General features: G+C 36.6%; 1 long non-coding RNA gene across 3 annotated transcripts; it reads right to left on the bottom strand.

The window, feature by feature from the left end:
• Positions 1-550: 550 nt before the first annotated feature.
• On the bottom strand, positions 551-4,409 carry LOC113274101. 3 transcript variants are annotated; one of them, XR_003322788.1, is made up of 8 exons: positions 4,271-4,409; positions 3,866-3,931; positions 3,691-3,775; positions 2,186-3,063; positions 1,934-2,069; positions 1,756-1,837; positions 1,104-1,266; positions 551-998 (listed from the first exon to the last, which is right to left on the bottom strand). It is a non-coding gene; the product is annotated as an uncharacterized LOC113274101 (long non-coding RNA). The 3 variants fall into 3 exon arrangements; XR_003322789.1 differs by having other exon boundaries at positions 551-1,266; positions 3,497-3,775; XR_003322787.1 differs by having other exon boundaries at positions 551-1,266.
• Positions 4,410-12,038: the final 7,629 nt, after the last annotated feature.

Here is a 12,038-nt window from a genome sequence, read left to right as displayed (position 1 = left end):
AGGATCGATCAGGACCATCCTTTATGTGTCCAAAATGTATCTCCTTAAAATCTGAATCAGGATCGTCCTTTATGTGTCTAAACTGTAGATCTCCGTCCATTGGTTAAAACACCATTGTCCCTTATAATATAGACTAGGATATAACGGCACGGGATTTTATTTGTTATCCTTGTAATTTATTTATTTCTGATACCAGGGTTGAAATGTTGAATAAGTTGAACAATATTATAAAGAATCTATGTGGTATGATTCGATTGAGGGAAATTTCGTTGCTAAACATCCAAAAGTAATGAAGTTGCGGAAGAAAAACTTGCACCCAAGATGATGAATTCATATTTGAAGAGCTCAAATTTCTATAATGTATATAGCATCTAGGTTGGCAATTTCTGTAATATATTTAGCATCTAGGTTGGGACTTTCTTATAGCCCAAATGCCTGATAGTTTTTTCGCGGGAAAGGAATCACCACGTAACGAAATAAAATGGGCAACTTAAAAAAAATCAACAAATTAATAAACAATTCTCCATATGGTTCATAACACCACTTTGGTTCCATAAACGGACAACAATCAGTCTTCAACTTATGTGCGCACAACAGCTTTGGATCCCTTCATTTCTGGCCGCGGTTTTTGGATTGGAAGGTCCTCCTTCAAATCTGATACAATTTCATGTTTCATTGGGATGGTGCACGGGAGGGTTTTGAAATATAAACTTGATTGCCAAGGTTGTCCGGCAAAAACTTGGAAACTGTGAAGCTGGGAGAAGTTTTCCTTCTCATGTTAAATGTTGAGTGTGATTTGGTAATCATTCCCGACATGCACACGTAGTATTTAAACAACAATTCAATACCTATGGTTTATTATGCTATGAGATTATCTTAAAGAATCTAAATAGGTTTTTGTACCTTTCCCGTCATCACGACCACTGATGTTGTTGCTAAGACAATTTTTTGCATCTCACCATCAAGTGGTACAAAAATGGTTGAACCGGAGCAAGAACCTATGTCAAAATTAAAAGAGTTGAAGTACTGACAAACAAATAAGCATAGTTTTCCTCATTTCCTTATTACCGGAGCCGTAGGTATGTAATAAGTAATAATAGCACCTGGGTATTGGTTCCTATGTCTTTGCTTCTCAAAAGGTACTCCATTGGTCACCCTCCTCTTCAACCACTTTCGTGTTCCAGTTGTTGCATCCCCATCAGTACCACCAACCACTGCTCAAATGTCGATATAGGTTGCTGCACCACGCAGAATTTTACTTTATTCCTGCATTATACGAACAAAAAAAAATGGTTTGGTGAGATTTTTAAGCTTAAGAAGATTTATCCGGATAGAAATGTACGATTAGACCCCAGACACCCATTTGTCCTTCAATAAACATGACATTACGTCCGGATTTTAAACATCAAAAGTTTGGAAGTGGAATTCCGCAGTGGCGGAACTAGACATTGGATATAGGGATGGCTGGAGCTTTTTTCAGGGCTTGCTTAAGAATAAAACTCATAGACCAATTGTGGCCCAACTTAAAAAAGGCTTTGAAAAAAATGACTTTTTCTCTTGTTAGGGCTGGCTTAAGCTAGCCCTAGTCACAAGGTAGTTCCGCCCCTGGAATTCCGTCTTCTGGTAGGTAGAGTTATTTGTCTGATATTTTTTTGCCAACATTTATGTTACAAGATGAGTTGAATATCAGTGTGCATCATTGATATGTAGACAACTCTTAACCAAGTTTATGGTCAAATTAGATGATTCCTTTACCTCTATCGGATATCCATCATATCAGGAAGGTCCACGTCGAAGTAGATTTTGGTGGAATTCGTTGATGAGAAAGATAACTTCCCTGGAAACAGGGTAAAGGTTTTTAGTTTTTTTTTTTTTAAAAAAGAATTTAATTGACAGTGGTACCCAAATTTTTTTAACATGATCGACGTCTAACCTTGATATTTTTTGATGGAACACCCGTTACGACAACTACAACTGGTGTTTGTTCAATGCTGTGTTCGTCTACGTTACGGCTTACCTCTCTTGTGGAGTCGCTCCACAGAGTAATCTTCATATTCACACCGCTGCCACTAAGAAATAGAATCTCAAGATTAACATTTATTACTATAATATCCAAAGAGTTTGAGAAATATGTTAACTATTCCCCCAATACTACATATACTATATTAGTTTAGCATACTTGTACCTGAGATTTTGGAGAGTCGGGTTACGCATAATGGATTGTTATCCATTTGCTCGCTTAATTTATTTTAGAGTTGTTAGGGAGGCTAGAGCATCCACAACATCTTCCAACTACAACAACAAAAAAAAAATCTGCTAAAAATTGAAATGTTTGTTCATTAGTAAAAATTGATGAATATTTCAATAGTAACTTAAGTATAAAACCATACACAACCTCTAACATCATTATAGTTCTTCACTACTCGGGGGAAACCCTTCTAACATAATAATTGTTTTCATAAAGTATTCGCCCAAAAGAATGCTTGTTCCCGTTATCATTCATTTGCATCCACTAAAGGTGTGTGAACATAATGAGATACGAATTCATTCAGGATAAAAAAAAAATAGAGTGTGTCATAACGCGAATGTTAGCACGTGGGACATTTATGCTATTGAGAAATGTAAGAATCACAGCATAACACAAATGATGAAAATCCAGAAATGTTGGTTCAAACAAAGAAAGAAACTAAACAAACAGAAAACATAATTTTAGAGACTATATGAAATGACGTATTTCTATTTAGATGCTAGCTCAAAAAAAAAACTATATTATTGAAGACCTAAAAATGCTTATAAGATGGTTACTGAGAGATGAAATATATAAACAGAAAAAATTTATGTAGCAAATATTAAGACTTCTAAAAGGTCAATCAGTTGAAACTCTGCAATAAATCTATAACGATAATCAATTAGGATCACACCGAGTTCAGGTACCCTAGATAACACAACTAATTAAGATTTTAAAATTACAAAACGAAGGAAAAAGAAAGGATAAGAGTGTTGATATTCCTATTGTATTGGAAGGAAGCACTGTCATAGACATCTCCCCATTTCCTGTAACCACTGAAAAAAAATGGTAAACAAACATTAGATCAAACATGTTATAGAAAGGTGCAATGAGATTCAGAAAAAACAACAGGTTCACGCCCAAGAGGTGCACTAAGCTTGGGACCCAAATTGCCGACATAGGTTCAGAGATGTTATTCTGGGGTGATGTGCTGTTGGTAACCATAAAACATTTGGGGAATATATTCAGTACTGTGATTGGATGGGGTGGTGCGCGAACCTGGTATCTAGTCGAGATGGGATTTTCCCAATGATGTTAGTTAAGCATTTGCGGACAGAACAGTGGTCCTTGTCTTACAAAAATATATTTTCGTCGCATCAAGGGCATTAAGACAAAACATCCCCGCGGATTACAGTGGATGGAGTTATTAACTTGGGATAAAAATTAATAATCAATTCTAATTGGAAGTAACGAAATTCAAACATATACCATGGTTTTCTTTAAGATAAGTCCTGGTACAATGACTTCAGAAGGCGTTTTATTGTTCCAAGGGTGTTGTAACTTACGGCAGACCTCCTCGGAATCATCCAACAGAGGTGATTTTCACAATATATGTTCATTATATACACCACAAAATAAAAGTCCAACAGGGGAAACATTAATGAGATAACTATAACCACAACCTGGATAGCTGTGCAATATGTGATAGATCTCAGCCGCAACCAATGTTCTGCGGAGTAGTTACCCTTGCTAACACACCTACTACATCTGAGTATAGAAGGGTTATATCAGAGATCAATCACACTCTAATATAATTCTTTAAGGGGAAAAATAAGTTATGTTTGTCGAAAGACTGACCTGTGAGATATTATGGATCTAGAAGTCCATAATCAATCAAAGTTTCCTGTTTCGGCAAAGATTGACCTGTACAATACAACTATCCCCATCATAATTCATTAAGTTTATGGTTTCCATCGACCGTGTAGGCGACAATTTTCTTGTTGGGATAAAAGTCTCAGCATTTTATTATATATTGCTAATTGAGCACGATAAAGTTATATCTAGTTGGATCCAATGGACAACTAATCTTGATCTCAGGTAAATGTAACATTATTAAATTTACAAATGACTTTACCAGTCACATAAATCAAGCAAATAATTTGCAGAATCACTTCAACGTGAAACTAAAATTCTCACTTAGGAATTTATCAAAACAAAAATCAAAACAGAAAAAAAATTTAATTATGGAAAATCATACGGTACCTTTGTCACCGAAGCGAAGAAAAGGAATAGACTTTTGAAGGATAGGGGAATCGAGAAATCGCTTTGAAGTTTGAACCTTTTTTTTTCTTTTGTATCGAAATCTCATCTCTAGAAAACATAAATTGCTGATGGTAAATTGATTTAATGGCTAAACTACAGGGAGCGTTTTGTTTCTCCCGGCGTTACGGTATATCTTTAGAGTTTGATTTGGACGCCTGATAATTTCTTGCATACAATGTAAAGTAGTATCCAGATTGGGTCTTTTTGGTGGTTGCATTGCATCTACACCGTCGTATATTTATCCAAATATGGATATAGAAGTCTCTCGATTTGGACCGTTTTTCAAACTATAGAAAGCCATCTGTAGTAAAACACCATTGTCCTTTATAATATAGATTTGTTCTCGTGACACAATTTAAATGTCACTTTCATGAATTTAAAGAAAGAAAGATAGAAAAAAAAAAAAAAAAAAAAAGTTCTTTTGTTTTTAACCCCTTGTCTTTAACTTCAAAATTTATTAACTGTTTTGAACCCTCCAATTCTTGTTGAAACCAATAGTAATCAGACTCCCTATTTTGAAAGAAAAAATAATAATTTAATAATAGTTTTTATGAAGGTGTCCTCCATGTATGTGATATCTGATTTTCTTTCCCCAATCTTTAACAAGCTCATTCCCTCCTTTTGTTTTATCGTCTTCTTGGGGTCTGTTTTATACCCAAACAGAAGCTCACCCTTCCCACTTAACTGCTAAGCAATTGGAAGTCTGTTCTCCTTAAAAAAAAGATGAGCCAAAGATCTGCTTGTTTCTACGTACTAACAAAATTAAATAATTTTGATTCATTTTCTGTTTATGTTCAGTACTGATGTATGTCACAATTTTGAATACTTTGTTAGCGTTTGTTTGGAGACGCGGAAAATGTTTGTTTTGGGGTGTTGATGACTTTGGTGTTGAAAATGAATGCATTTCTGTTAATATAAAAAAATATATAGTAATATACAAATGCATTGGTTGAGTATTTCGGATTTTGGAGATGATTTTGGTGTTTATAAATAGATAAACTGTTAAATATGGAATACGCGTGAATATAACTTTGCTGCTGAAATGTCAGGTTTTTTTGGCATCCCATTACTGGTGGTTATCCTGGGAAGACTGTTCGGGGAAAAATATGGTTTATCTACCGGAATAACTCTGAAATTAGATTAACAATCTAAATTTTAGATTAAATATTTTGAGTGAGAAAATGTTACATTGTTTGTGGCCGAAAACCGTAAGTATTGTGGTGAATCTTTATGCTTGCTTTCAGTTATTATATTTGTTGCACTTGTTTTGATTTTTGATGCACTCTATTATTTTTTGAAACTTCCTACTGGGTTGTGGTTTGCTCACCCCTTTTCCTCCATTTCCACATAGAATGAAGAAAGACTAGCTGTAAAAGAAATTATTATGTATCACAAGGACTGGGTATTGCGTTTTTGATCTTATCGAGGTGTTGGTTTGTTAAAATTTTTGTACTTTTAGTTTTGTAATTAATATTTTACATTTTTGTAATTTTAAAAGTAATATTACATTTCGTCTAAAATTTAGTTGAGTTTGAAGTTAAGATTTTATTTTTATGTTTTTTTTTTCAAAATGTTTTGGAACGAAAAATCTGGTCTTACAAAGTGGCGGTCCGGAAATTTTGGGCTTGCTAGCTGGATCGGATCCGACCCAAAAAGGTTGAATCCGTTTCCGCTGGAAACCCGAAAATCCGGGTTGTCAGACCCCCTAAAGGTGAGATAGGTAGAATTTATCAATCCACACGTCTTTGTTGTACCAATTAATATGATATGCTACTCCCCCTTAGTCTATGCTTTCACTCTTTCGTTAGATAAACGTTTAAGCACAATTGTCATTTCCCTTAGTGATACCAATCAATATAAAATCAACGCCAATATCACTTGTTTACTCCATATATTTCTCTCTCTTTTTGTCACAAAATGACAAAGAAACGAAAAAATAAAGGACAAACCGAAAAGAATGTTACAAATCTCAAAATAGACTTGCAAACCTATAGAGTTAAGCACGAGGATTCCACACACCATTTTTGATAACCAATATCAAAACCAAAACTACAAAGTAATTTGTTTTGATATGTTATCAAGGAAATAATTGCCCGAAGCAATTTTCCCAATTTAGTTTAGCACACCAAAAATCAACTAAGCACCTTAGTCCCTTTGCTAAACCGATTATACAAATACAACCGCTTCGTTCGATAAGACCAAAATAAAGATAACTCTATTTTTCTCATCAGGCTCTAATTATCCATATAACTTAGACCTTTCACTTTTAAACAAGAAAAGTGTTAGGGCATTGCTCGGTCGAACTCGCTTCCGTTGCTATCTCAAGCATGTTTTTCAATGTTAGTGATCAAAACTATAAGTCTTGATTTCTAGTTTATTATAGCTAAGTCTCGGACTAGGATAGAAAGTGTAGTTGAGCTCAAGGACTTCATGGAGATTCCTCAAACAAGAAGAAGAACTACTCAAGGAACTGGTGGAACTTCTCGACAAAAAGGTATGTGAAGACTTGAACTTATCTATCACTCAAAAGTATATCTACTATATCTCATACTCTTTGAGACAAGAAGTCGTATGCTATATATATAGACTTTGATTATACACATATGGTATTTCGAGCCGAGTATACCTCGCCTATCTATATCTCTAAATATGAGTTCGTAATCTTTTCGCTTTAACCAAGTTTATCTTTACCATGTGTAGATGGTGGATTTCGACAAAGGCTAAAATCGTAAAACCATAATCTTACATATTCCTGATCCAGCAATCAGATGAGTATTGAGGCTCATGTCTCTTATTGAAGCATGAAAGCTCATCCCACAAGAGTCTCTGACTGAGTATACTTCTCTCAGAGCATACATGAATATGCAGTCTCTCAACTGAGGAAACGACATATTTCATGAATACTGAGCAATTTCAGTAATCACTTTTATATAGAATCGAACGATTGGACGGCTCCTAGACAGCTTGCCTGCTAGTATAGAGCGATAATGTCTTCAGGATGTAACGATGTTTTCCCTGACTATATAAAATACATGTGTATAAAATCTTAATGATTGGACGGCTCCTAGACAGCTCGCCTGCTAGTATAGAGCGATAACGTCTTCAGGATGCAACAAGGTTTTCCCTGACTATATAAAAGAGATATGAAGTTTCAACAAGCTCATATTTATCAATTCTCAGATAATTAATGCTTCTATACAGCATGCCTGCTAATATAGAACCATCAATTAATTATCTCTAATCGTTAACTGAATATTCAGCAATATTCTACGATTCTTCGTAATATTTCGTCACTTCAATTCGCGGTTCTTCCCAGCATAATTCCATGAATTAGTGATAAATGTTCAACATACGGGCATCTGAGCAGCTATCGAGTAAGACCCGACCAAAATGGTGCAAGTGTACTCAGCAATAATGCACAAACGAGCACCTGAATGCATGAACGATCATTCCAAAACACGAAGGAACGATGAACCTATGCAAAATAGGAAGAAAATTATAAATAATAAAATATTAATTGAGGCGCCAGGAGACTGGGCCCGCCGGCCGGTCGGTCGTGCCGTGACCAGTCCCGCGACCAATTTTATATTTTATCATATTTTTATTATTTTCCTTGATCTCATGAAAATCTCTTCATTTGAGAAAATATCCTTCGTTTCATGAAAACTCCTTAAATTCATCAAATTTCCTTCAAGTAATGAAAAATAATATAAAACTAGGGAAACTCGTGGGACCGGGCTCTAGCCGGTCGGTCATGCCCTAGCCCGTCCCACACACCCCTTGCTTTATTATTATTATTTTTTTTATGTTTCCTCATCTTATGGAAACTCCCTGATTTCAGCAAACCTTTTTGATTTTATGATATTTCCCTAAAATCATGAAAAATTACATAAAATTGGGAAGAGTGCCTTGGGACCGTTCCCATTGGCCGGCCGACCATGCCCTGGCCATAACCGGTCCCACACTTTATCAATCCCTATTTAATTATTATTATTATTATTATTATTATTTCCCTAATCTCATGAAAATTCCTTAATCTCATGAAATTCTTCAGTTTCATGGTATTTCCCTCACATCAGGGAAAATACATAAAATTGGGAAAAGTACTGCGGGACCGAGCTTGCTAGCTGGCCGACCATGCCCTTGCTATGGCCGGTCCCATACCTTGAAATCCCCTATTTCATTAATTATTTTTCATCATCTCATGAAGATTCCCCAGTTTCAATAAAACTCTGAATCCTTCATATTTTCTCAAAATGTTGCTCAAACGCGCATCAGAAAATATCGAAACTCTTAGGACTGAGACACGGACATTATGGTGACACAGGCATGTCTCCTTGACCGACCTAGGCCGGCCTGGGGCTTGCAAATAGCCGGTCCTGCATGTTTTAATAATTTTGACCTAATTTGCTCATATTAGGTCCAAACTCTTCTCAAACAACTGGGAGTTTGCTCAAATGACCATCAGCTAGTCCCACGACCACCAAGAGCCGGTTCCATGACTCCTTGGTCGGTCCCTCATCTCTCCATAATCAGGTTTTATTACCTAACGCTCACACGAGCATGATTTCAATGAATGATTAAACCAGCATTTGATCATCCTTTCACCAACTGGTTTTCAGAGACTTTGGTATTTTGCTAACTTGAGCATCCGGGAGCTACTTGGTCGATTCATCATCCCATGTAGACGGTCCCTCCTTCATATCATGAACGGTTTTCAATAAATCATCAATTAATCATCAATTCAGCAATTGATCAAAATTATGGTTTTGAGTCCAAGGTCCATAATTCCAGATTCAAACACTAAATTTTATGTTGATCCCATAGTCAGCACTCTAATTAATTATACTTGGTTCGATCACTAGTATTTTAAATTAATATTTATTTAAATGAGCAACATTCGCTCAGACGAGCAATATTTGCTCAGACTAAGGAATATTGGTTCAACTATCAATATTCAATAATTCATCAAACGACCAACATTTGCTCATATGAGCAACATTTTCCCACATCAAGGAATATTGGTTCAACCATCAATATTCAAAGATTCATCAAATGAACAATATTTGTTCACTTTAGCTATCAACATTTATTCAAGAATTATACCTCTGTCTCAATAGACACGTTCAATTCATGAGTGTCAGAACATTTGCAAATCACGTTCAACTCAGCAATACATGGACTCATCGTCCCATGAAGTCAGCAACTGACTATCTAAAACCACGAGACATCAATCATGTCACATGGGGGGATATTATCTAGGTTTTTGGTCTGGCGGTCTACGGCACGTGTGTTCATACACACGATGAAAATGTGAGCAAGTCGTGCAATAAGTTGTAGGAGTTAGCAAAGTAGTGGATGGTCAGTTGGAGGAGTTAGCAAAGTAGTGGATGGAAAATCAATCAAGTCTCCGCACGATGAGCAACTGGTTTTGACACGATTTCCCACTTACCTACTCTTTGACTTCAACTGTCACACTTCACGGGATCAAGGTGTTTTACAATTCCAGCAGTATAAAAAAGGCCTCTGAATCATGATTGAGACAGACAAGAATTTCTCGACAAGTTCATACAGACAATCTTTCGTCTACACGAACTCATCGTCTGAGCAATCACTCTCAACTGAGTAAAATCAATCATTCAGAACTTTCTTACTCAGAATACAAAACACACCTACAATCTCGATCACCATTGATCTCACACATTTCTCAGCTCCCCTCCTACAGATCAACCCATCCTCTCTTGTGAACGAATTGACTCTGGAACGACCATTGTCTTGGTTTAGGCCGGAGTCCTACAAGATTGGCGACCACGGTGATCATTTGTGTGAGGTTGAGCATTTGCTCGGTTCAAGGAGTCTCCGCACGGTCATCTCCTCAATTCCGTAAAAATTAGCAAATCTTTTTTCCCCATCTACAGATTGGCGACCACAGTGGGAGGTTAATCTCTCGGTTGCAATCTCAATTCGCAAAGATGGCTGGTCTTAGGTCTGGGTTAGTTACAGGTTCCAACACAAACGGCGCTAGCACTAGCAACAATAACAATTGGGATATCCCGGAAACCATTCCGGCCTCTAACACTGACGGTGGTGATGTTATTCCTCCTCACGCTAACATAGAAGGTCATCCCCTGTTCGGCCAATGATGGTATTTTTACGGTGGTTGTAGAAGTGGTAAGTAATGGTTCGTTCAACACTTGTGAAAGCAACTTTTTTAGACTTAATTTTTATAAATAAAAATAACAAACTCGAATAAAGAGTGTTGTGAGAATTATGGAGAGACTGGGGCTAGGATTCCGCTATTTACCAATTCCAAAGTGATACTAATTATAATCATGCAATTCCACACGTTCAAATCGATTCTCAACTATTGCAAAAGTAGATTTTTAGAAACAACAAATGTTAATCTAAAGCATGAGACATCAAAACCCTAGGCTAAGCATGTTCCATCAAAAGAAATACACTTGTTTAACAAAAATCATAAAATCTATTTTCAACCTAGGCAAATAATCATAACTAAAAATTGCACAAATTAAATAATTAAGAATTACCACTTTTTCATTGGAAAGATAGCTTCCTCCGTCGCCCCAAGGATTGGGTTTAGCTCTTCATCATGTCGGAAACACGCTCAAAAGTTGATTTCATTTATGCTCAAAGATGGTTTACAAATGATGAAAGTGTGATAATGATTTAAATTACAGAGAACGATATATGTTGACTGTCGTTGTTACTATAGCAAATAAGACAGTCGCGTAACAGTCGCTGAGACTGTAGCTTCTAAGACCCACGGTTGTGTGTCGTTATCACTGTTGATCAACGACTATCTTGGTTGGTCTGTTCTTCGTGTTCTTCAGCTATGCAGCAGCAGAAATGGCGTTTCCTGCAACTTTGATTTCTCGACTCTCTGTTCGTTCTAACTGCTCCCCAAACTCTCCATAACCCAAGCAGTCCCGTTAAATACCTCTAGCCTGAACGTGTTACCCTGTTTTCTTCAATCCGATGACGTAGCCCAAGTTAGTTAATTCTTGGCTCATTACTGACCCTGTTTAGGTGTAACAGGCCCATACCAATCCATTTGGGTGATTGAATCACTCCATAAGTCTCCAAGATCAAAAACAACAACTCTCGGGTTTCTCAAGAAAAACCCGTAAGTCCCTATTTCAATCAATCTTGATGATTCAGCAACTTCTGATCAACACCAATAACCATGACACGCCTATTAATCATTAAGAAGTCTTCCAAAACATTTTTATCCATTGAGTCTGCTTAAAATCCCTTCAAAACACGAACTCTAAATCTGCCTGAGTCTGCACAAGTTTTCCCGCCAAATTTGAAATTCAAAATGTTGAGGATGAAGTGCCCTGATCCAAAACATGGGCGCCTTTAACAGCTGGGGTGCCCTAGGTGGCCCTTATCCAAAATGAGTGTGCCTTTAGTACTTTTCCGGGTGTGCCCCGAGCAACTTTTCGAGCCTAATTTTCCAAAAATATTTATTTCCCAAAAATACCTACAAACATATAAAATACCATAATAAGTACGAAATCGAGTACCAACAATACATAACATTGAGGACAAATTAGACACAAAAATGTGTCTATCAGCCAACACCCTAAGGAAGTCAGGGGGAATCCACCACCTACCATGGATGATCTCATCAAGATGCAAGAGACTCTTGCAAAAAATCAAACTGACATGGATGCAACACAGAAGG

The sequence above is a fragment of the Papaver somniferum genome, chromosome 4 (genome assembly GCF_003573695.1).
Source record: "Papaver somniferum cultivar HN1 chromosome 4, ASM357369v1, whole genome shotgun sequence".
Classification (NCBI taxonomy): Eukaryota; Viridiplantae; Streptophyta; class Magnoliopsida; order Ranunculales; family Papaveraceae; genus Papaver; species Papaver somniferum.
Note: the sequence above shows the minus strand (reverse complement) of the source record. Positions and strands in the feature narration are given on the sequence as shown.